Raw genomic sequence first — 25,591 nt, 5'->3', positions numbered from 1 at the left:
TATTGTTCACATTCCACAGCTCTCTATGGGGTTGATTCATTAAACAATGGTAATATCACTGCCTGACACTGGAGAGGTTGCCAGTATTTGGTTTCTGCCACACACAGAACAGCGTCCCCTCCGGTAGTGGACTCCTCTGCTGTCCGACGCCTTCTGTGTTCTTACAGGGCAACATTTCACCAGTACTGCACATAAAAGGGAACTTTTTTTTTTCATATCAATGCCACATTCTTTTACCAAACGTTCTCCTCTATTGATTGCTGCAGTCAGTAATCAAGCAAGATAAGGAATATTAATAAGCCCCAGCAAATAATAATAAGCCCCAGCAAGATAAGAAATATTCTAAATAATTACTTTTTAACTCACGTTTTCAATTATCAAAGGACAACTATCAAAGTTGAAGGTAGTCCTGAAGGTATTTTGATGATATTCAGTGAATAAATCTCATGTGAGAAAACTGAGGAGGGCAATTGAATAGGGGGCCATAGGGGTTGATTTATTACATATTGGTAATATTACCATGCAAGCACAGCGCACCACAATATTACTGCTACTTTTGTGTGTAAGTACCGCTAGTAGCATGGCCCGCGTTACTCTAGTAACGTACCCGCTACTATGGTAACACTCATGTTACCATAGTAACAGTTGCACTACTGGAGCGCTGCGGGTCTTGCTGCTAGCATATGTCGGGGTACTTATGCGCGGAAGTATATATTATGGTGCGCTGTGCATGCATGGTAATATTACCATTATGTAATAAATCAACCCCTATGGCCCCCTATTCAATTGCCCTCCTCAGTTTTCTCTGAGTTGGTGTTTATTGAATAGGGGCCCATAACTTTCTCAGAGAATTTAGTGCTATTCTTGCTATTCTTCAGTGTCAAAATATTATACACTGTTGTGCAATAAATAATACAAATTTACACGGATAACAAGTACAGGCGGTGCCAGGTTTACTAGAGCGGCCATCCCAGGAAAAAAGTTTCCATGAGGTCCTGTACAAGCATTTGGAATCTGATATGACCCCGCTGATAGCTGCAATGCTTTTTTTTATTATTGAAAATCTTGTGTGTTTTTTCCCCATATGTAGCCCTAATACAGGTAGTCCCAGACTTACTAATAACCCGCCGCTACAAATGGCCTGAAATGGCTTTTGTTTTTTTCAAAAAGACCTTGTAGTTTTTGACACAACAAAGGTGAAGAGATGCCCAAAATGAGATAAAATTACGTTAAATACAAATAAAATAGAAAGAGTGGAGGTGGCTTACCCCTTAAATGACACTAGTAACATAGGATAAAGTTGGTTTGAATTAGCACAGGCAACGTGTTTCGTAGGTGCAAGCCCACTTCCTCAGGCCAAGTAAAGTGCCACCATTCGTGTAGCAGTCCTCGGCAGACACAGCTAATATGCAAACACAGGAGGTTAACCCTATATCTGCTTCTATGAAAGCAGGAAGTAGACACACTGCAGTTATATTGCAGGATTTGTATTAGCTGTAACAAAGAAATGTTTTTCCTTAAAGGTTATTATGCTTTTGTTTATCTTAGAGCGTTGGGGAAGTTCTGAGTTCAGGTCCACTTTAATTTGCAACTCAGGATTTACTATAATGAAGAGGAACAGTGGCATCTAGTGCTGAAACTTGTGTAGTGCGTTTGGAATTACACAGGCCCATATGTTATCATATCATCACCATAATTTAGAATTGTTTATAAAATCCTTGCTCCTGGCAAACATGTCCTAGAAGGTCTGGTCAGCAGTAGTTCTGAACCAGGGGCGTAACAATAGACCCTGCAAAGGATGCAACTGCAGGAAGGCCTAGAAGCTGCAGGGGGCCCCCTGGAGGTAAAAGTCTCTTTTCTTTGTTCTGAGAGACTGAAAACTAAAGCCCCATCTACACCATACAATTTTTTGTGTGATTTGATTCGATTCATTGATTCGATTCAATCCGATATGTCCGATTGGGTTTCGATTCGATTCATTTTGCCATTGTTCTGTAATGGATTGAATCGAATCAATGAATTGAATTGAATCGAATCAAATCGCACAAAAAATGGTATGGCGTAGATGGCGCTTAAGAGCATGGAGAGACAAACCTTTCTACACAATTGATCTAATGACTTCATCTGCTCAGCCACTGATAAGGAATCATACAAAGTTTTGCAGACATGTGCATGGGGAAAACACATTCAAGTGTGCACTAGCCAATTGACTAAAGGTGGCCACACATGATACAATAAAATGATCCGATTGTACAGTAATTCGATAAAAACGATCGGATTTCCCAAAAAAATCGAAAGCTTTTTTTTCATTCGACTGAAATATCTGATCGGATTTCCTGTTTTCTTTGATTTTAATCGATCCGGAATGCCAGATATTTTTCTTCAATCTCTCTAAAGATTGTATGGTGTGTGTTGGATTGTCAATTTATTGATATACACACCCTAGCAATTTTGTGAGTTTCCAATCATTTTTATCATAATTGGGGAAAAATTGTACATACATGTGTGGTACATTGGTCATATTTTTTTAAATGTTACAATCCGTCAGAAAAATGTATTGCAATTCTTAAATTGAACAGAGATTTAAAAATTGTATGGTGTGTGGCCACCTTAACATTGATTCTCAGTTTATCTGTGCAGAAAGCGAGGTGGTGGGGGCACCATCCAAAGTTTCTCTGGGGGGACTAGTGATTCCTAGTTACGTCCCTGGTCTGTACAACTTTTTATCTGTTTAAGCTCAACACACACCATACAATCTTGGTTGTACAGATTTACCAAATCTATGCGGTATAAGGGCCAACAGATTGAAAATACCTTGAATGATTGATTGGATAAGCTCTTATACTAAATGAACGTGGTAAGATTGTACAACCTAGATTGTATGGTGTGTGTTGAGCCTAAAGGTGGCCACACACGATACAATAAAACGATCCGATTTTACGGTAATTCGATAAAAACGATCGGATCTCCCGAAAAAATCGAAAGCTTTTTTTTCATTCGACTGAAAAATCCGAGCGGATTTCCCATTTTCTTCGATTTTTATCAAACCGGAATGCCAGATATTTTTCTTCAATCTTTCTAAAGATTGTATGGTGTGTGTTAGATTGCCAATTTATTAATCTACACACCCTAGCAATTTTATCATAGTACCCAATCATTTTTATCATAATTGAGGAAAAAATTGAACATATGTGTGTGGTACATTGGTCATATTTTTGAAATGTTACAATCAGTCAGAAAAATGGATTGCAATTCTTAAATTGAACAGATATTTAAAAAATTGTATGGTGTGTTGCCACCTTAAGAATGATGGGAATACTGGGTATACAATTGCCGAAATCATGGAAATGCTGGAACTGAAGGCAGATTGCACTGGGATTTGGGTGCAATGGGTGTGAAGTTGCTCTACATTGGAGTATATTAGAAACCCAATTGTCCATTTTTAAAATATCTCTGCCCAAATACCACAGGTGCTAGCTAAGCAGTAAAACAGAATGGCTTAATCAAGTTGTGTTATGTAAATATTCAATATAATACACAACACATTAGCGTAATCTGAATGGCAAAACCAGTCTTAGCAAGAAAAACATAGTCGTATTCATAAATCAAAATTCTTTTCATGATAGCAGCAGAATCCATTGCAGCTTTTGTAAGATATGTCAAAAATAGGCACCCCATAAAAATAAACGAATATCTATAGTATAGCATTGCCAGCCTCAGCAATTCAAGATAATGCCAGCTATATCAGGAAACAATTCATGACCCTTTAGTAAATCACCATTAGATGGCAGCAGAGTGTTAGGACCTTATGACAGCACTGCAAGGGAGGAACAGAACACACCGATCTTTAGTTCCTGGGAGGACAGGATATACTGTCACATTCCTGTAACTCCAGACTGATAAAGTCGTGCTTGTTCATTACAGGTAAGAAAACACATATTTAGGGCTATAAACAGGGTAAAATGATTCAGATCACATTCCTGTAATCAGCCAAGGCTGCTGGTGATGCAGTGGGTGTACATAAACCCCACACAATTGTGAGTGAAATTAGAGTGACCAGACGTCCCGGATTGCCCGGGACGCGTCCCGGATTCGGGGTCCGCTGTCCCAGGCTTAATGAGGTCCCGGGAAACGTCCCGCTTTCAGCAGCGGGACGTCCCGGCCTCGGGACTCTGGCCACTCTCCTCATGAACTGGCAGCGGCGTCTATAGACGCCGTGCCAGTTCATTGCCTGCAGCCCCGCGCCTGCCTCCTCTTCCGATGTCTGTTCCGACACCGGCAGGCGAGCAGGGCTACGGCAAGATGGCTGCCGAAGCCCTGTACTGGAGACTATTTGTGTCTCCAGTACAGGGCTTCGGGCGCCATCTTGCCGTAGCCCTGTCAGCGCGGGAGACGAGCAGGAGGAAGGTGGTCCCGGGAGGAGCGTGCCAGAGGCCGGAGACTTCTGCCAGGTGAGTAAATGCTTTTTTTCCAGGTGAACTTTGCCCGCATTGCGTTTCTTGTCTGGTGAAATGTTTGCCCACATTACGTTTCTTTTCTGGTGAAATGATTGCCGGCAGTGTGTTTCTTTTCTGGTGAAATGTTTGCCCGCATTGCGTTTCTTTTCTGGTGAAATGTTTGCCCGCATTGCGTTTCTTTTCTGATGAAATGTTTGCCCGCATTGCGTTTCTTTTCTGGTGAAATGTTTGCCTGCATTGCGTTTCTTTTCTGGTGAAATGTTTGCCCGCATTGCGTTTCTTTTCTGGTGAAATGTTTGCCCACATTGCGGTCCTTTTCTGATGAAATGTTTGCCCGCATTGCGTTTCTTGTCTGGTGAAATGTTTGCCCACATTACGTTTCTTTTCTGGTGAAATGATTGCCCGCAGTGCGTTTTTTTTTTCTGGTGAAATGTTTGCCCGCATTGCGTTTCTTTTCTGGTGAAATGTTTGCTCGCATTGCGTTTCTTTTCTGGTGAAATGTTTGCCCGCATTGCGTTTCTTTTCTGATGAAATGTTTGCCCGCATTGCGTTTCTTTTCTGGTGGAATGTTTGCCCGCATTGCGTTTCTTTTCTGATGAAATGTTTGCCCGCATTGCGTTTCTTTTCTGATGAAATGTTTGCCCGCATTGCGTTTCTTTTCTGGTGGAATGTTTGCCCGCATTGCGTTTCTTTTCTGGTGAAATGTTCGCCCGCATTGCGTTTCTTTTCTGATGAAATGTTTGCCCGCATTGCATTTCTTTTCTGGTGGAGTGTTTGCCCGCATTGCGTTTCTTTTCTGATGAAATGTTTGCCCGCATTGCGTTTCTTGTCTGGTGAAATGTTTGCCCGCATTACGTTTCTTTTCTGGTGAAATGATTGCCCGCAGTGCGTTTCTTTTCTAGTGAAATGTTTTCCTGCATTGCGTTTCTTTTCTGGTGAAATGTTTGCCCGCATTGCGTTTCTTTTCTGATGAAATGTTTGCCCGCATTGCGTTTCTTTTCTGGTGAAATGTTTGCCCGCATTGCGTTTCTTTTCTGGTGAAATGTTTGCCCGCATTGTGTTAATTTTCTGGTGAAATGTTTGCCCGCATTGCGTTAATTTTCTGGTGAAATGTTTGCCCGCATTGCGTTTCTTTTCTGGTGTCCGGGGTAACTGTTACTGCATTTATTATTTAATGGTCATAGATGGCTATGTTTGCTGCTTTGTGGTTACGATATACTATTAGCATCACACAGTTTCTGCACACCCATGATGCAAAGTCTCGTTTGCCCACATCATGGCGTAAACACTGCTTTCTTATGCCTTGCTGTTACATCATTACGTTAGCTCCGCCCATACAATGTCATGGCCACGCCCATTTTTGCCGCGGCGCGCCCCTCCCTCAGTCTTCGTTGCTCCTCAGTCCTCCCCACTTTTCGCTGCGGCGCGCTGCCCCCCCCTTCCCCGCCCCACGCCCCCCTCCCCGTCCCAGGATGGACCCACAAAAATCTGGTCACTCTAGTGAAATATACTGATGGGTCACTTGTTGCTACTGTATAGTGGATGTGATTGCTATAGGGAGCTGATGTGCCTGTATGAGATATAATGCACTGTTTGCTTACTGTGATGCCGATTAAGTAATTATAGAGCGGCTGCACATGTTATATGGTTAATGTCTGTTATAGGAAACTTATACTTGTTATGGAGAATGTATTGATGAATATAGATGTGTATTCATATGTAATAATAGGATATACTGTCACATTCCTGTAATTCCAGACTGATAAAGACATGTGCTTGTTCATTACAGAAAATGTTCAATAAACGCACTTCTGATTTCACCCAGCCCGCTCCCTTCGCACATTGGAATTATTAACCATACTTTCAGCACATGTGCAACACTTTACTACATCAGTGGAGATGGAGAACTGTAATAAGCACAATTCTGACTAAAGTTTAAGTTATTAGTATGTATTTATAAACTACAGACATCTTCTGCAGCACTTTACAGAGTACATGTAACGATCGGTGGGCGCAGAGAGTATCTGATTGCCGGTGATCTGCAGTATCACCGGAAATACAGATATATACCAGATTATAAGTGAACTGCAGTCTCACCGATAATCCGATATACAAACTAACCTCTGATCACCTGAATAGAGTGTAGTGTTTGGTGTAACTGTAACACTAAGAGGACAAGGTCTCAATGCAGTAAGGAGTACTGCACAGATTCCTTCCGCAGACCTGAGCTCTCCAAGACGGGAGGAGTCAGACTGACAGTAGGAAGGGATATCTGAAAGTGACCCTCAGGAGGAAGGATCGCTAACAGAGCGAGGAACCGCCTCTAACGGTAAGGTCGGTTCTCGAGGTCGGACAAGCCAGGTCGTACACACACGGACAGATAAAGTACAGGATCAGGAGGCAAAGGCAGAGTCAGAGTACAGGCAGGGTTCAGCAACGGGGTATCAGAAATATCGGGGTACAAAATCAGGAGGCAGAAGCAGAGTCAAAGTACGAGCCGGGGTTCGGCAACAGAGTATCAGAAATATCGAGGTGCAAGATCAGAGTTCAGGAGGATAGTCAAGGCAGGCAAAAGTCATAACAGATAATCACAATCAAACTAGTACTTTAGCTATCAACAGAATCTAGCTTAGTGTAGGATTACAGCTCCAGCTGGTCCCGGCACACTAACGGATCTAACTACGGATCTGGGTGCTCCCACATATGTGAACGCAACGCCAGACAAGGAGCAAGTGAACAACCAGCAGTATATATACTCTAGGACCTTTCCAGGACCTCCCTAATTGCTGGTCCAATGGGAGCAGTGGAATTTGTCAGCTGACCCAGCTGGTCAGCCGACACCCTTCTAACTGCTATTTAAATTCTGCCTCAGTGCTCGCGCGCGTGTAAGTCTGAATCTTGGTGGACTATCAGTCCCAGCCACACCAGTACTGTTTTGCAATGTATCTAATGCGGGGGTCGCCTCTGATGTGGATTCCGCCGTTACCAATGCGGATTCCGCCGCACTGCCCATGCGGCATGCGGCGTTTTTTCCGCGTTGTGACGCCATGCTGGACGCGGAAACAGCCGCCTCACCTCGAGAGACGGCGGCTTTTCCGCGTTTCCTCACAGTACCCCCCTCCCGAGGAGTGGACTCCGGACAACTCCCACCAGGTTTCTCGGGATGTACAGCATGAAATTCCTTCACTAACTCGTCCGCATGCATGCGGTTCCTAGGTACCCATTGCCTCTCCTCAATCCCGTACCCCTTCCAATGTACGAGGTACTGTACCGAGTTCTGTACAGTACGTGAATCTATGATCTTCTCCACTTCGTACTCGGGTTGGGCATCCACCAACACGGGAGGAGGAGGAGTGGGACCCACCTGGACTGCTGGTTTAAGAAGGGATACGTGGAAAGACCTCACCCCCCGCATGCTGGTGGGAAGGTCAATGGAATAAGTAACATTATTAATCTTCTTGGTCACGGAAAATGGGCCCACAAACCTGGGACCCAGTTTGGCAGATGGCTGCTTCAGGGTCAAGTGACGCGTGGACACCCAGACTAGATCCCCTGGCCGAAACTTCCATTCCACGGACCGTCTCTTATCTGCTTGACCCTTCTGACTCTGGAACGCCTTCTGTAAATTCTCCTTAACAATTCCCCAATTGTCCCTGAGTGATCTCTGCCAATCTTCCAGTGCTGGAAATGGAGACGAGACAACTGGAAAAGGGGAAAATTTGGGTGACCTCCCTGTTACAATCTGAAATGGGGAAAACCCAGACGAGGAATTCTTTAAATTATTTTGAGCGAATTCCGCGAAGGGCAAAAATTTCACCCAGTCACTCTGCGCCTCAGCAACGTAGCATCTCAGGAATTGCTCCAGGGATTGGTTAATGCGTTCTGTCTGCCCATTGGTCTGTGGGTGGTAGCCTGACGAGAAAGACAATTTCATGCCCATTTGGTGGCAAAATGCCCTCCAGAATCCAGACACAAACTGGACTCCCCTATCAGACACGATGTCTTCCGGAATGCCATGCAGCCGGAAGATGTGAATGATAAACAATTCAGCCAGTTCTTGAGCCGAGGGGAGTCCTTTCAGGGGCACAAAATGGGCCATTTTGCTAAACCGATCGACTACCACCCAAATGACCGACATGCCTTCAGACCTGGGCAATTCCCCCACAAAATCCATGGACAAGTGGGTCCATGGCTCACTCGGGGTGGGCAAAGGCTGCAACCTTCCTACAGGTGCCAGCCGGGAGGGCTTATTCTGGGCGCACACCGCACACTCCCTAACATACTCCTTGCAATCTGTTGCCAAGGAAGGCCACCAAGCACACCTGGCAATCAGATCCTGCGTTCTGGCAGCTCCAGGATGACCAGCATTCTTATGGGCGTGAAAGAGTTGCAGAACCTGTAACCGGAATGGTAGTGGTATGAACAAGACCCCTTCGGGTTTCCCTTCAGGAACCTCCTGCTGAAAGGGACCCAAGATCTCTGTCCACTCTTCCCAAGACTCCGTGGCGGCTAACACCAGTTTCTGCGGAATGATGGATTCAGGAGTGGGGGGCTGTGCTGTCTCAGGTTCGAAACACCTGGAGAGGGCATCTGCCTTGATGTTTTTGCTACCTGGAGTGTATGTGATTATAAACCTGAATCTCGTAAAAAACAAGGACCACCGGGCCTGACGGGGACTAAGCCTCTTAGCCCCCTCGATGTACTCCAAGTTCTTGTGGTCGGTGTAAACAGTGATCATGTGCTCTGCCCCCTCCAACCAGTGGCGCCACTCCTCAAATGCCAATTTAATGGCCAGGAGCTCTCTGTTGCCTATATCGTAGTTTCTCTCCGCCGGAGAGAACCTACGGGAAAAGTACGCACAGGGATGTAGTCTTCCCTGTAACCCTGATCGCTGAGACAGCACAGCCCCTACCCCGACCTCCGAGGCATCGACCTCAACAATGAACGGATAAGCGGTGTCGACATGTCTCAGGATTGGTGCGGAACAAAACAATTTTTTCAGACTAGAAAATGCATTCTGAGCCTCCGGAGACCAGTGGGTAGTATCTGCCCCCTTTTTTGTAAGACTGGTAAGGGGTGCAATGATTGTGGAGTACCCTTTTATAAACCTCCTATAATAATTTGCAAAACCCAGGAATCTCTGGAGGGCTTTCAGACCCACAGGTTGCGGCCATTCTAGGACAGCTGTGACTTTAGCGGGGTCCATTGACAGACCTGAGGTAGAAATCACATACCCCAGAAACGTGACGGATGTCACCTCAAAAATACACTTTTCTAACTTGGCATAGAGTCTATTCTGTCTTAATTTGTTTAGGACAAATTTCACATGGACCCTGTGTTCGGGGAGGTTATTGGAATAAATTAATATATCATCGAGATATACCAGTACGAATTTACCCAATACCTCCCGGAATACCTCATTGATTAGTTCCTGGAAGACGGCGGGCGCATTGCACAACCCGAAGGGCATCACCAAGTATTCGTAATGCCCGTCGGGTGTGTTAAAGGCCGTCTTCCATTCATCGCCCCTTCTAATGCGGATTAGGTTGTATGCCCCCCTCAGATCTAACTTAGAAAAGATCTTTGCAGTAGTGACCTGCGTGAATAAGTCGTCTATCAATGGTAACGGATAGCGATTTTTCACCGTGATTTTATTGAGACCTCGGTAGTCGATACAAGGTCGAAGACCCCCGTCTTTTTTCTTAACAAAAAAGAAACCGGCCCCAGCAGGTGACCGAGAGGGCCGAATAAACCCCTTGGCCAGGTTGTCACGAATGTAATCCTGCATGGCCAACTTCTCGGGACCGGACAAGTTATACAGGTGACCCCTAGGGGGCATACAACCAGCACGGAGATCAATGGGGCAATCGAACGGGCGATGAGGAGGTAATTGATCAGCAGACTTGGGACAAAAGACATCAGAAAAATCGGAATACACCTCGGGAACACCCTCCACGTACACCTTGGTCTGACCCAATGTCACCTTTCCTAGACACTGTTGGTGACAACGATCAGACCATCTGGTTACCTGACCCGTGGCCCAGTCGATTTGTGGAGAGTGGGCCTGTAACCAAGGCATGCCTAAGATAATAGTGGAGGTTGACATGTTCAAAACGAAAAACTGTAGCTGTTCCCCATGCAATACCCCTATCGTAACCCTCACCTGCGGAGTCTGAGACAGGGGACGATCCCGTTGTAGCGGGGAATCGTCTACTGCCGTGACCTGAATGGGGGGACTTACTGGAGTGAGAGGAATACCCAACCCCCGAGCAAATTCAAGGTTCATAAAATTGGCCGCTGAGCCAGAGTCAATAAAAGCTTCAGTGTCCACAGACTTATCATCCCACGTAATAGTACAGGGGAGAAGTAACTTCTTCTCTTTTTGGGGTGAGAATGAAGTGCCTAGGGTGTCACCCCCCACTACTCCTAGGCAGACCCGTTTCCCGACTTGTTGGGGCAGTTTCGCACCCTGTGCCCTGCTTCTGCACAATACAGGCACAGTTGTTCTGTTATTCTCCGCCTACGTTCCACCTGGGTCAATCTTGATCGACCAATTTGCATGGGTTCGGGTGGTGGTGAGGCTGGAGAGGGTGACACCGGTGGAGATGTCGTTACTGCGGGTGTACCAGAAGGTGCCACATACGAAGTCACCCTGACCCGGTGACTGCCCCTAGTCTGCCTCTGATGGCGTAGTCGACGATCGACTCTGATGGCCGATGATATGGCCTCATCGACTGTTGCGGGCTCGGGTAAGGTTAGCATCAAATCAGAGACCTCCTCCGACAACCCAGATAGAAAATAATCCATCAGAGCAAAATTGTCGAATCTGGCGGTAACAGACCACCTACGAAATTCTGCTGCGTAATCCTCGACCGACCCTCTGCCTTGCCGCAAAAGTTTGAGCTTCCGCTCTGAAGTTGCCGCAAGGTCAGGGTCGTCGTATATTACGGCCATAGCCTTAAAAAATTCCTCGACTGAGGTCAGAGCTAAATTAGTGGGGGACAGGTTGTATGCCCAGGACTGGGAATCACCAGTTAACAGTGTTTTAATGAAAATGACCCGTTGGGTCTCAGTCCCCGAGGATCGGGGTCTTAACTCGAAGTATGACAACACTCTACTCTTGAAATTCCGGAAGTCAGACTTGTGGCCGGAAAATTTATCAGGTACAGGCATACGTATGTCATCACTAGGAGGGGATCGCACTGAATCAACTGACGTCTGGAGGGTTTGCACAGAGCCTGAAAGGGCATCAATCAAAGCTTTGTGCTGGCCCAGTGCTTGATGGAGGTTATCCACCGAAGTGGCAAGCATACCCAGACGACCAGTGTTTGCGTCCATTTTGTTTTTTGGTCTGGCGTTCTGTAACGATCGGTGGGCGCAGAGAGTATCTGATTGCCGGTGATCTGCAGTATCACCGGAAATACAGATATATACCAGATTATAAGTGAACTGCAGTCTCACCGATAATCCGATATACAAACTAACCTCTGATCACCTGAATAGAGTGTAGTGTTTGGTGTAACTGTAACACTAAGAGGACAAGGTCTCAATGCAGTAAGGAGTACTGCACAGATTCCTTCCGCAGACCTGAGCTCTCCAAGACGGGAGGAGTCAGACTGACAGTAGGAAGGGATATCTGAAAGTGACCCTCAGGAGGAAGGATCGCTAACAGAGCGAGGAACCGCCTCTAACGGTAAGGTCGGTTCTCGAGGTCGGACAAGCCAGGTCGTACACACACGGACAGATAAAGTACAGGATCAGGAGGCAAAGGCAGAGTCAGAGTACAGGCAGGGTTCAGCAACGGGGTATCAGAAATATCGGGGTACAAAATCAGGAGGCAGAAGCAGAGTCAAAGTACGAGCCGGGGTTCGGCAACAGAGTATCAGAAATATCGAGGTGCAAGATCAGAGTTCAGGAGGATAGTCAAGGCAGGCAAAAGTCATAACAGATAATCACAATCAAACTAGTACTTTAGCTATCAACAGAATCTAGCTTAGTGTAGGATTACAGCTCCAGCTGGTCCCGGCACACTAACGGATCTAACTACGGATCTGGGTGCTCCCACATATGTGAACGCAACGCCAGACAAGGAGCAAGTGAACAACCAGCAGTATATATACTCTAGGACCTTTCCAGGACCTCCCTAATTGCTGGTCCAATGGGAGCAGTGGAATTTGTCAGCTGACCCAGCTGGTCAGCCGACACCCTTCTAACTGCTATTTAAATTCTGCCTCAGTGCTCGCGCGCGTGTAAGTCTGAATCTTGGTGGACTATCAGTCCCAGCCACACCAGTACTGTTTTGCAATGTATCTAATGCGGGGGTCGCCTCTGATGTGGATTCCGCCGTTACCAATGCGGATTCCGCCGCACTGCCCATGCGGCATGCGGCGTTTTTTCCGCGTTGTGACGCCATGCTGGACGCGGAAACAGCCGCCTCACCTCGGGAGACGGCGGCTTTTCCGCTTTTCCTCACAGTACATAGCCATGTCACTGACTGTCTTCAGAGGAGCTCACAATCTAATACCCACCATATTCATAGTCTAATGTCCTGCATTAATAATAATAATAATATGTATTTCTATGGCAATTACATCTTCTGCAGCACATTACACCGTACATAGTCATGTCACTGACTGTCCTCAGAGGAGCTCACAATCTAATCCTACCATAGTGGTGAGGACGTGAGACAGAGGAGCTCCTGACTTCCAGCGGTGGGTCTTCAGTGCTGTGGATTCTAGCCGATCGTCTTGCCAGTTTTTCGGACAGGAGTGGACTTGAGGCCCCTGCCTGAAGGCCTTGGCCTAGCAGTGACCTTTCCTGTGCTAGCCGGCTGCTTCGGTGATGAAGCAGCCGGCTCATACCCCCCCTAACCTGGCTTACCTGAAAAGTGGAGATGTTGCTGGCAAAGCTGTTGTAGACGATGTTGCAAAGTGGATAACGGCAGTGAATGACTGTACCACGGAACTTGCAAAGCCGAAGAAAAGCTTTCTGGAGATAAAACATAAGTATGGTGTATTGTGGAGTGACAAGCTGCTAAATGACGATAAAAGGCTAGTCGAAATAAGGAAGAAGTATGGTGAACAGAAACTATACCTGGAACAATTGGAAGAAAATGGTGGTCAATTTGCTGAAACATTGCAACACCAAAAAAAAGGTACAAGCCCTTTGTGCCAGTGAAGGGCCTGGACAGTGAGGTGGAGGAGGGAAGTGAGGAGGAAAACTTCAAGCAAAGTATGGCCGATGATGGAGTATCGTTTGTGAGTGAAACCCTTACCCAGGCATCTGTCATCCATGCTGGGGTAACTGGTGGTACTACAAGCCAAAGTGTCGCTGGGAGCTCTAGTATGGGTGTAGAGGGTGCTAGTGGGGTGGGCAGAAGAATATCCCAGAGGATTGCCTCAAGAAAGGAGAAAAAAGCTATACAGAGTAAAGGCCTCGCTCAGACATCTACTGTTGGTGCCAGAGAAACTGGGGGTGCCAAGCCACAGGGTGCCTCTGGGGACTCGGGTGCCAATAGGGAAGGCGTGGAGAGTGATGGTGGAGGAATCGTGGAAGAAAACCGGGAGAAAACCTACCTTCCTGGTGTGGAAGCTGAGAAAATGGCCGCTGACAGGGGGATCCAAAATGGCGCTGATGTTGTTGGAGGACGCCAAAGGGAGGATCCCATTACCAAGAAAGAGCATTGTGATGGTGGTCTGGGAGGAGTCTCTGCTGATGCGCAGGATGGAGCGCACTTCGGGATGATGGAGAATGTTTGTTTGTCGTTGCAATCAATTGCCAGTGAGGAGCTGGTGTCTGGAGAGGTTTCCCTGCAAAATGGCCACCAACAGGAAGTGGCTGCTGGTGGGAAGCAAGGTGAACATCCAGCTGTGGACTTTGAAGAAAGTTCTCAAGTAAAGTCATGCGCACCCCTTGGAGAGGATGCTGAACTGCAGGATGGTGATGAAAAACTTTCTGTTGTTTATGCAAATGGAGAGGGTGGGATTATGTGTGCCTCAGATGTCACACAACAAGAGCTGCCCAGCGCTTTGATGGAAAGTACTACCCTTTGTAGTGGAGATGCAGGTGTGTTTGAGCAGCAGGAAGAGCTGCCCCCTTAAAAAAGTGAGAAAAGTTTAGAAAAACTCCCTGGACACAATTGGAAACTGGCATGCCTTGGAGGAGGAATGTTGTCCGCCTCAAGTGGGAAGGTGAGGGGTGGTACCCAATAAAAAAGCGTTTGTGGCACTCCTCCTGGGCATGGGAATTAGACCAGTTGATATCTTTTCAATTTTGGCTCCAGGGGACCCTCTTGCTTATTACGATTTAAGTTTTGTGTCACAACATGGGCTAGACTCCTTTATGGAGGAGCGTTTGCAAGACACAGTGAACGACAAATGGCATGGGTTCACTGATCCCTTTATCTAGGCAATCATTACTCAAGAAAGCTCATGTTGTGACTATGAATGAAAGCATACCTGTAAGTGATATTGCGGCATGGGTCCAGCACTTTTCTGACGTGATGGGCTCTCCACAGAGAGTCGTGGATGACCTGGGGATATGGTGGGGGGGAATATGAGGTGGCCATCAAGTTACGTGTTAAAGACGGGGTGGTCGCACATATTCCCAGATCATCTTTGATCGGAAAAGACTGTGTCACTGTTTTCTACCCAGGTCAGCCCAGGACTTGCAATCGCTGTGGCAGGAGGGGCCATTTCGTCAGTAGCTGCCCCAACCCAAGGTGCAATCTGTGCCAGGAACTTGGACACTCTGCTAAAGAATGCAAGACCATTAAATGCAACTTTTGTTTTGAAATCGGTCAACTATATACAGAGTGTCCGAACTCTCGGTGGCAGTTGCCCTTGGAGTTGAGAAAAGCTGTGCTGGCCTCGATGGAGTAGGAAGATTGTGGGTCTTCCTAAGTTATTCCTAGTGTTTCTGGTCAGTCATCTTCTCATGTGTCCCCTCCTACGTCAATATTACCCCATCCTTCTGTGTCCACTTCCTCTGTCCCTCGGGTCGGCACGGCCACAGCTGTCAAATATCTGATCGATATCTGCTTAAAATGATTACCAACTCAGTAAAGGACCAGCCTTTAAAGCGTCATAACCAAAATTAGACAGAAGTGGGTGCGTGCTCACTATAAACAGAATATTTATAGGTTAACAGTTTTACCTCTGAAAGAAATACGCAACACTCAGCTGTTGAATTTTATAAAATTATCTTGTTATTAAAAAATTGATAAAGCTTATATACAGGAATATACATCTCTCCAGTTGTTGTCAATCATTCAAAAAATACATTTTCATCCAAAAATACATTTTCAAAGTTCCTTTAGTTAAACCAGTCCATTTCAATATAGCAAATATTCTGCTGTAGCTTTTATCCTTCATCGATAATTGTTGTCTCGAGATTGAACAGTGTATGTTACACACAATATAGCTTTATCCTTAAAAGATGATTTATGAAGTTCTATTCTTATATGAAGAACTTAAAGTAGATATATCTTAATCCTTCAAAGCTTGTTAATTGCTTCTAAGCTTGCAATTGCGTTTAAATAGTACAACTTATAGCATAGAAAAAAGTTATCCAAAACTCAAAAAACTGCTGAAGTTTAAAAAGACAAGTCTTAACTTTTGCATAGACTAATTGTCAAAGAAATCACCAAGAATTATTGCATATTACCTCTCTTGGGTTTCAGAATCACGTCTGTGAGAAGGATAAACGTCGGCCTAGGATGTTTCAGTCAGCTAGGGCATCAGGCAATGAAAATATACAGCCTGAAAACTCTCTTTTTATAGAGAATTTCTCCCAAGAAATGATATAAGGGACTTTCCAAACTATGACTTAATTGTTTATAACATCTCTATAAATACAGGTATGATTTCATTTTTATTTTTAGATCGAGTTCTATAGAGGCCCCTTGTGGTTAATAAGTGTTAGTAGCAGGCACAAGAGATGCCCCCTATGGTTATAAGTGGTAATGGCCAACACAAGGCTTATGGCCTAACTGTTTTTATACAATCTGAAATAAAGTGTATATTATTGATCAGCTTATTAGATATGTGTGAACACTATGTGATTAACATCTTGCGTATAAAATAGGCTTAGCTTAAGCAGTGTATATCTTGACCTTAGACGGTTACATTTACTAACACAACAATACTACATAACATGAACATTTCTTCAATACTATCTCACTTTTAACCTTGTAGGAATAAACAGCTCACTTCCAATAATAACATTGTAGCTTACACTATCTAATTCTGATTTCTGCTCATACTCACGAGTCTTGAAATTCACTCAATTTATCTGCAAACCATTTAACATTTGTATACAGTCTGGGCACGGGGATAATCATTTCTCTGCAATAATATGAGATTCTGACACAGCGAAGGCTGGACCCATGCAGCAATACCATGTCAGGGATGCGACAGGAGGTGCCAGTGGCTCTCCTTTCACTGGGCAACAGCCCAAGCCTCAAAGAGGATCTAGGGGTAGGGGCTCTAAGCCAAATGCACCTTCCACCTCTTCTGAGGCAACTCCAAACACTCCTTCTTTCCGCCCCCACACCCGTTCCCATTCCCTTCCAAGATCCCTTCCCTCTTCCCAACCCAATCCCCAACCTGTCCCTCCCCCCTCCTCCCATCAAGGTAGGCCTTCGACCTCCCTCTGAGGTATCCGTTGACTCCCGGACAGAGGATTCTCGAGCCCGGGATGATGGGGATCACTTAGAGGACAGGCTGAAATTTATGAAGAACAAGGGAGGAAAAAAATCAGTTGACGAGCGGAGGTCTTTAACAAGGGCTGAAGTCACCCACAGGAGGTCTGACATCATACTCTCTAACAGATTCGAAGCCTTGACCTTAATTACTCTGATGGCTGCTCCCCCACCACTCATGTTGGCAACGATCAACGTTGCCAGCATTAAAAATCCCCGGGCTTGAAAATCGGCTTTTTCGATTTTGGCCAGCTTTGATGCTGATGTTTTCTTCCTGCAGGAGACTAGACTCACCTCTGTAGCTGACATTTGGTCGGCTGAGAGGGACTGGAAGGCCAGTCCGAGTTTCTGGTCTCTTGCGGGAGAGCCTGGTAGTGGTGTGGCAGTTCTCTTTAGAACTGATATGGCAACATGCCGGCGAGTAATTGAGGTCGAGTTAGGGAGGTGTTTGGTTTTAGACGTCTGTGTGAGGGGGCAAGACCTCCTGCTCATCAACTTCTATGCCCACCCCCAGTCTAGGGGGGAGAGGAAACGCCTCTTCACACAGATCAGGCCTTTCCTTTTTGTGCCTACCCGATAATCCTTGGTGGTGATTTCAACACCGTCACTAGGGCTAGAGACAGGTCAAGTACCAGGGACCGGGTAGACATTGATAGTAGGTACTTAGTTAGATTGGTTAGTGAGGCTGATCTGGTGGATGTACACATTCGACATTCACCAGATCTCACGGGTTTCACGTTTACTAGAGGTAGTCATAGGGTTGTTGGCGGTGAAATTCTCGGATCACCTTATCCTATCGGTGTGCTTAAATACTTCAGATGCTCCTCCCAGGGGTAGGGGTATTTGGAGGATGAATTCATCCCTGCTGCTGGAAGGAAAGGTAAGACAATCCTTCAAGGAGTTTTTTCATGCACAGGTTTCCATCCTGGACTGCTTTAACAGTAGGTCTGAGTGGTGGGAATTAGTCAAAAAGCATGTGATTACATTTTTCAAGGGACTAGCGTTAAGTAGAAGTATTGATAAGAGCATTGCTTTCCAGCAACTAAGGGAGAGGTTAAACATTCTCGTTTCTGAGGGCGGAGATCCGGGTCAGATCTCTGAGGTCAAACTTCGCCTCAAGCAACAGCAGTACGACCGGCTGGCTTCTTTGGTTCTGGAGAGGGATCATGGGAAATACCACTCGCCTGACCCTTATCAGAGCTACAAACGAAGTGCAGCGCTTAAGACAGTCAATGGTCTCAGGGATAGATCGGGGTCTCTGGCAAAGTCCAGGTCAGAGATCTTATCTATCGCTAGAGAGTTTTATGCTAACCTGCTTGGAGAGAAGCCACTTGACCAAACGAGGATGGAGGACTTCTTGGCTTCCACACCTGGTTTGGGAAATGTAAATGTTTCTGCTGCAGATTTGATAGAAGAGATTACTGCAGAGGAAGAAGCGAAGACCATTGGTGGTCTCGCACCAAAAAAGACCCCGGGTCCGGATGGGTTGATGGCCAAATTTTACAAGGCTTTCATAACCATCTTGGCCCCTCAATTGGCTGGTGTTTTTAACGACTGCCTTGCCGAGGGCCAGTTACCGCCCTCCAATTGGCAATCTGCGGTTATCCTCTTGTCAAAAGGTCGTGATCCTGAGATGATTGAGAATTGGCATCCCATCAGCCTTCTCAACGTTGACAGGAAGATCCTGGCAAAAGTTTTATTCTGGCGTCTGTCCCAGGTAACGGATGTACTTTCCTGCCATCAGCACTGTTCTGTTTCGGGTAGGAGCACACTCTTAGCACTATTAGCTGTCCGGGAAGTCCTGGAACGGTGCAGGGCTGAAGGTTGGGGAAAGTACTTGCTGACTTTGGACCAGTCAAAGGCTTTTGATCGAGTCAATCACAAGTATCTGTGGGTGGGGTTGTTAGTTGGCTGCAGACATTATACAAAGGGGCTGAAAGATTCATGCTCATCAATGGATGGGTCGGCCAGCCTTTCGAGGTAAGTTCTGGGGTCTGCCAGGGTTGCCCTTTGAGTTCTCTGCTATACGTGTTTGCCATTGACCCCTTCGTGAGGAGGCTAGATGACGGCACGCTTGGTGGGGTTCCGGTGGGCGTCTCTGGTGTCTTGCCTCTGAAGGTGTTGACGTATGCTGACGATATTACTGTAGTGGTCTCAGGGGCAGAGGAGGCGTTGGTGGTTGCCGAAGAGATCACTCAGTACTCGTTGGCATCAGGTTCAAAGATCAATCCGGATAAATGTGAAACTTTCTGAATGGGAAAGGATGGAGAATCCTTTGAACTTCCTGGTTCCTTCCCTGTTGCCTCAACCAGAAATAAAAATCCTTGGCATCAGATTTGGCCCAGGTGATTATGGCCTGTGAAATTGGGAGAGCAAACTTAATGATGTCAGCGCAAAAGTAGTACGTTGGAAGAGTTGGAGTTGGGAACTGTGTAACGGTAGCGCGCGCGGCCACCCAATCCCATTGACTAAATTTTGCGGTCCTGGGACTTCAAAGGAAGTTTCCCATGGCGTAATTATACTGCACCTGGTGTAGTAAGTAGTTAATATCCTACCATATTATTATTATGTATTTATATAGCAGTGACATCTTCTGCAGCACTTTGCAGCGTACACAGCCATGTCACTGACTGTCCTCAGAGGAGCTCACAATCTAATCCTACCATAGTCACAGTCTAATGTCCTTTCATATTATTATTCTTATTATGTATTTATATAGTACTGACATCTTCTGCAGCACTGTACATAGTTATGTCACTTACTGTCCTCAGAGGAGCTCACAAACTATTCCTACCATAGTCCTAGTCTAAAGTCCTACCATATTATTATTATGTATTTATATAGCGGTGATATCTCCTGCAGCACTGTACCGAGTTCATAGTCATGTCACTGTCCTCAGAGTGTGGTGCAGCAGTGGTCCTGGTAAGTCTGCTCAGTTTTGGTGAGGAGTGACTGTGCTAGGGGAGCTAGGCATGTAGCAGCGGACTTCAGGACAGTGGACAGCACTGTAGTGGTGGGTCTGAAAGAGGCGTGCCTGGCAATGTAGCTGCGAGTGGGGTGGGTTACATGGGAGTGAGGTAGCTGTGTTGTGGTGCTGAAGGACAGCTCCTTCGGGAGGTAGGAGCACTGCTCAGGCAGATGACTTTAATGGCTCGATTCCACTAGCTGATGCTTTCTGCATCTGGCCTATCATATTGCAAACAGCCACGGGTGTCTTCCGGATGCGGCTGTCACTCGCTGATGAGGGGAATAGGATGCATATTGCAGAAATCTTCAGCATGCAATGCATATTTCCCCCTGCAGCGCATCGTATCGCTCGACAATGGCACAACCGCACTCAGTGACAACTACTCCATCTGTATGCGTTGGTTGCAGAGCTATTGCGGAAAATCGAGATACAAATTTGGATGTAGTGGAAACAGACCCTTATTCACCCGAGTGAGACTTTCTCGCTCTGATATCACTCAGGTGAAATTGGTAATTGAATTTGCCGGTAACTCCCTAACTATGCTCAAGATGATAAAAAATGCGCATGGAGTAGGGATCTTATCACCTGCCATTGCATTTGGCCCACAGAGAACTAATACTTAAAGTGAACCTGTGATATTAAATAGCATGTATTTTTACTTACCTGGGGTTTCCTCCAGCCTTATGAGGACCGTGGCCTCTCTCACCATCCTCTTCGGGCCCCTCTGTTCTAGCGCTATGCCTCCCGGTAATCCGGCCGTTCACGCCCTTCTGCACATGCACGACACGGGCGGATCCACGCATGCGCAGAAACCCACAAGTAGCAGTGACTGACCAAATTACCGAGGAGATGTATCACCAGAATGGAGGTGCCGAAGAGGATGGCGCGGAGGCCAAAATCCTCATGGGGCTGGAGGAAGCCCCAGGTAAGTATAAATAGGGGAGCAAATACTCAGGGAAAAATGTTTGCTCCATGCTCCCTACAGGGACAGCCCCCCCCCCCCCCCCCCGATTTGCAATGTTCACACAGCATCGGACAATTTCAATTTATTTTGCTTCATTTAAAATTCTCAAGTGACATGCTGCAGCTCAACACAATAGCACACTGGCTGGCTGTGAGTCACCCTCAGCCACTCCATTCCTCCTCAGACAGTACAGCAGTGTCCCCTCCTCCCTTCTGCTATGGAAATCCAATGAAGCACTGCTTCTCTCCTGCTTCCCCCTCCTCACTCACTGTCAGACTCCTCACACAACACAACAAGCTGCTTTTCCCCAATGATGACCTCTTCACCTCACTCTCCTCTTGCTTCTCCTCCTACTCTGACTACATGCTGTTAGTGTAAACACAGTACAAACATGCTGCCCCTGTAATCTCTTCACCCTATATAAATGTTTCACCTTGCTTCATGAGAGAACCGGCCCTGCCCTAGACGCATTAAAACATGACTTTCATTAAGTCGGATAAAATCATTGTCAGAAGCAACATAAATGTAAGTGGGTGACGTATAGATCATGCCCTGTGTGGGGCACGATTTTTACTTCACCCTCTGCCTAGCATGGTGTGATTGAGTGGTCAGTACCTGGGGTATAGCTGGTGTATTATACACCGTAGTGGATTAGGGCACTGCTCCTTCTATTTGGAGTGTATACCTACATGTCTCCCCTGACCTATTGATGAGTTACAGGAATGGCATATACCTCAGTACCTGCGACCTTTATCCACTCACACATCATTTAAGTGTCGAAACTGAAAACTCTGCTGTATATAGTAGAGTCCTGTCACTTACATGGAATTGCACACCCCACTATGCCCTGACTTACCATTACTTAGCTTATAATAATAACAACAAACATCAACTTTGGAGAAAGGCCGCGGCCATTTATTGGAGATACCAAATAAACCAGATTTTTTTTTTTTTTTTTTTTTTTTAAATCTTGAACAGTATAAATGAAACACATATTCTCGTTATTAAGTCATAAAGCCAAAATCAAAACCACACAGCAAATGTCCACTCCCCGGGTGACATTACCCATGACTTGTCCCCAATATAAGGCCTGCGGCAGGATGGGGGGGGGGGGGTGCCAATCTTTTCTTTGATCTTCACGGGCACAGCTGATTGGCTGCAGTGCGAAGCCCGCCAATCAGCCGACCAATCCTGCTCTCTGTTCACTCTCCTTTTCCCAGCTCCCTGGGGAAACATACCTGGCCCTGCAATCAAAAAGAAAGAACCAGAACCAGCAAATTAACCCTTACCAGTGGGGAGGGGGGGGGGGCAATTCTATGTGCCACCAGGTTAATGCCTGTTGTCTTACATTTATGTTGCTGCTGACATTGATTGCATTTGACTTAATAAAAGTTAAGTTTTAACGCGTCTAGGGGCCTGTCCCTGTAGGGAACATGTGACAAATATAAATAAGGCCCAGTGTACCATCTCATGTACACCTTAAGTGGAGATAAGGGACCAGCACACATGGTCTTTACGGGATCTGTTGAAAAGGGCTCCTGAGCTACCTGTATGAAAAGGGCACCTCCATAGACATAAATGTTATTTCTGCAAATATGGGCTACAAGGTGGTGAAAAGGGCTCCCAAGTTTTGATATAGGGTACAAGCGGGCGCCCTTTTGTAGCCCATATTTTTATTTGGCTACAAGGTTTTCGGCTACAGTAGGGCACCCCTTTGTAGCCCATATTTTTTATTCGGCTACAAGGTTTTTGATTCTGCTACAAAAGGGCACCCTTTTATAGCCAAGATTTTTGATTTGAGGGTGCAGGGGAGGTTAGGATTAGGCATCACAAGTGGGTCTTAGGGTGAGGCACCATCAGGGGAGGGTTCTGTGTGTGAGTAGGGAGCAGTTAGGTCATAATAATCACTTGTCTCAGCTATATCTAGAACCCTTTTATAACCCAACACATTTTGCCTATAACAGCATCCTTTTAAATAAACTAAAACTAGCTTTTCGGCTACACCAGGTGCCCTTTGTAGCCGAATTTGGTATATATGGGCTACACCAGGTGCCCTTTGTAGCCGAAGTTGGCATATATGGGCTACACCATGTGCCCTTTGTAGCCGAAGTTGGCATATGGGCTACACCAGGCGCCCTTTTTCTAGCCAAATTTGGTATATATGGGCTACACCAGGAGCCCTTTGTTCCAGGAGTCATTTTCAAATAGACCCGGTGTTTACTGGACATGGTACCCACCAGAGCAGGCAGAGGCATGGGAGGTTTCTGAATCAGTTTAGCCTCAGCCAGGCACAGACTGCACTGCAGACAGGCCACCCTGCACAGAATCGGTGGTGAAGGCTGACTGGCAGTGTCTGTGCTGAAGCCACCTTCAGCACAGACACTGCCTGAAGCCTGACCAAGGAAGCAAGGTATGGGTGGGAGGTATTTGTAAAGTGTCACTGTGTACTGCACTTATACTGTATCACCAGTAGGTGGTGATAATGGTGTGCAATTCTGTATGTGAAGCGATGGCCGCACAATACACTGTAATGAGATTTGCAGTTGTAATGTCTGCTATGGGACAGACAAGGGCCCCATACCAACAATCACTTCCCGTCTTCACAAACCTAAATTAACAGTACAATTTTCAGTGAACAATTTTGATAATATGCAAACGAAGGTTGCGCATACACAACTGCTACTATGTGTGCTTAAAAGTTTATAAAAAGTTCATATAAAGCATAAGCATTCCGCCTGAGGCCTTCACTATACAGAGGCAGTCTTCAGAGGTGAGTCTATTGTTCTTTTCTATCACCGTCACCAACACCCTGTGAGCTGACACTCACCGGATATATAGACCTCCACTCAGGTCTATTCAAGCCTTGGGACACTTTGGGCCGTCCCCCACCACACCAGAACGAACCGTCACCTCCTTGGACTTTATAGCAGATGCATCTCCATATGACCTCAAAACAAATGCCTCACATAGCGTGATACCGTCATATTTTATTAAAAAGTTAAAAATAGTTACACTCACAGATTTTCTTCTTTGTACAACAACGTAGAGTTTGGTCACGGGCTCTCCCCCGTTTAGTAGGGCCCCGGCTGGCACTTATAGTTCCTAAGCTGAAAAGGTGGCGTGCACTCCACTCAAATCCCGAACCTCAGCGCCGCTCGTCCGCCCGCACTCGTCTTGGCTTTCACTTCCTTAATCCAGACCCCGCCTTACATGTTTCGTCGTATGACTCATCAGAAGCTAAGGTACTGGTTGGTGTGAAAGCCATTAAATACACCCTTCGTCCCTCCCTCTGTAAAACTCCCCTCCCATCGTGTGCGTGCTCCGCTGACACTGCTACCTGCAATTGGTTCCCAAAGTGAAAAAGGAAACTCCCACCCATCTCAAGATCTAAGGAGGAAATGGACGGAGATTTGTCCCGCCCCTGTATGGCTATAGGCTAGTTCCCCTCTGTCACGGACGGTTGCGGGGCCGCAGGCGCGTCCTGTAACCGCCCGTGAAGAAAAGCGATCGCACTCGATTCTCTGCGTCGATTGCGCTTCAAATCGATAGAATCTGGATTTATTGTGTAGGAGGTCTGCAGTCCTTTCTTAGCAGAGGAATAGCATCACCTTAACTGCAGGATGGCTCTTTTGATATGCTAATGAGCCTGGGCCCAGAGAGTCCCTGGCGTCAAGCTGTGCTGATGGCCCATCCATCAGGTATAAGGTGACAAACACCATGACAGAACCAAATTTAGAGTGAGGGAACTCAGACACTCCGACTCCTTTTCCCAGCAGGGAGCCGACATGTGGCTTGCTGCTGCCAACTTCAAAGAACCTTTGCCTGGGAATGACCTGGTATAAATCCCAGGGGTCTCTCATATTCCATAAATGGCTATATGTATCATATTTTCTGTGTTGCCAGGCTGGCAGACCCTCCAAACTAACAGAGCAGGTAGGGCCCTGCCTGGCGTTGGGTCTGAGAACATTTCAGAACCTTCTGAGGTAAAGACTGCCCGTTAGGCAGTCCAACAGTGCCCTAATGGTACCACAGGGGTCCCACCCCTCATGTTTGGTATCAGACTGCTGGGTACATCGAGGCAGATCTGAAAATATTAGTAAATCTGCCCTGACCTGTACGGTTCTGTGAGATAGAGCCCATATATGGTTAAGGCATGATTTCTGGTCTCCAGGACAAGGGCAGGACTCATCTCATGTTCTAAGGGGGTGTGTGGGCCCGCCCTCACTTCCTCCTACTGAATCAGGGGCATAAGAATGGGAGAGGAGCCAAAACTCAGAGTCCTCCACACTGAACCATCTTGCACTCATCAGATGCCAGCTTGAGGATATGCTGGTATCCACCTGGTCTGAACTCTGGACTTTGAAACCAAGGACTTTATGATTCTTCCCACAATAAGGACATCTTTCCAGGAACTAAGTAATTTTCTCCCTTCTTTTATTTTTCATACTGGCTATTACTGTTTTCATAATTGTCTGTATATATTAATTATTTATATTGCGTGA

The 25,591-nt window shown here is 46.2% G+C and overlaps 1 protein-coding gene across 3 annotated transcripts in view; it reads left to right on the top strand.

Moving 5' to 3' along the window:
• Positions 1-25,591, top strand: part of KCNK1 (potassium two pore domain channel subfamily K member 1) — a 138,937-nt gene that overhangs the window by 41,024 nt on the left and 72,322 nt on the right. The window contains exon 1 of one of the 3 annotated variants that reach the window (XM_068261924.1): positions 20,010-20,079. The exons of the other annotated variants lie outside the window; for them this stretch is intronic. The gene's annotated coding sequence lies outside the window, so the exon portion shown is untranslated. Of the gene's footprint in view, positions 1-20,009; positions 20,080-25,591 lie in introns of those variants that run through there. 3 annotated transcript variants of the gene reach the window in all.

The sequence above is a fragment of the Hyperolius riggenbachi genome, chromosome 12, assembly GCF_040937935.1.
Source record: "Hyperolius riggenbachi isolate aHypRig1 chromosome 12, aHypRig1.pri, whole genome shotgun sequence".
NCBI classification, from domain to species: Eukaryota; Metazoa; Chordata; class Amphibia; order Anura; family Hyperoliidae; genus Hyperolius; species Hyperolius riggenbachi.
The sequence above is the reverse complement of the archived record's forward strand: the minus strand, read 5'-3'. Positions and strand labels throughout refer to the sequence as shown.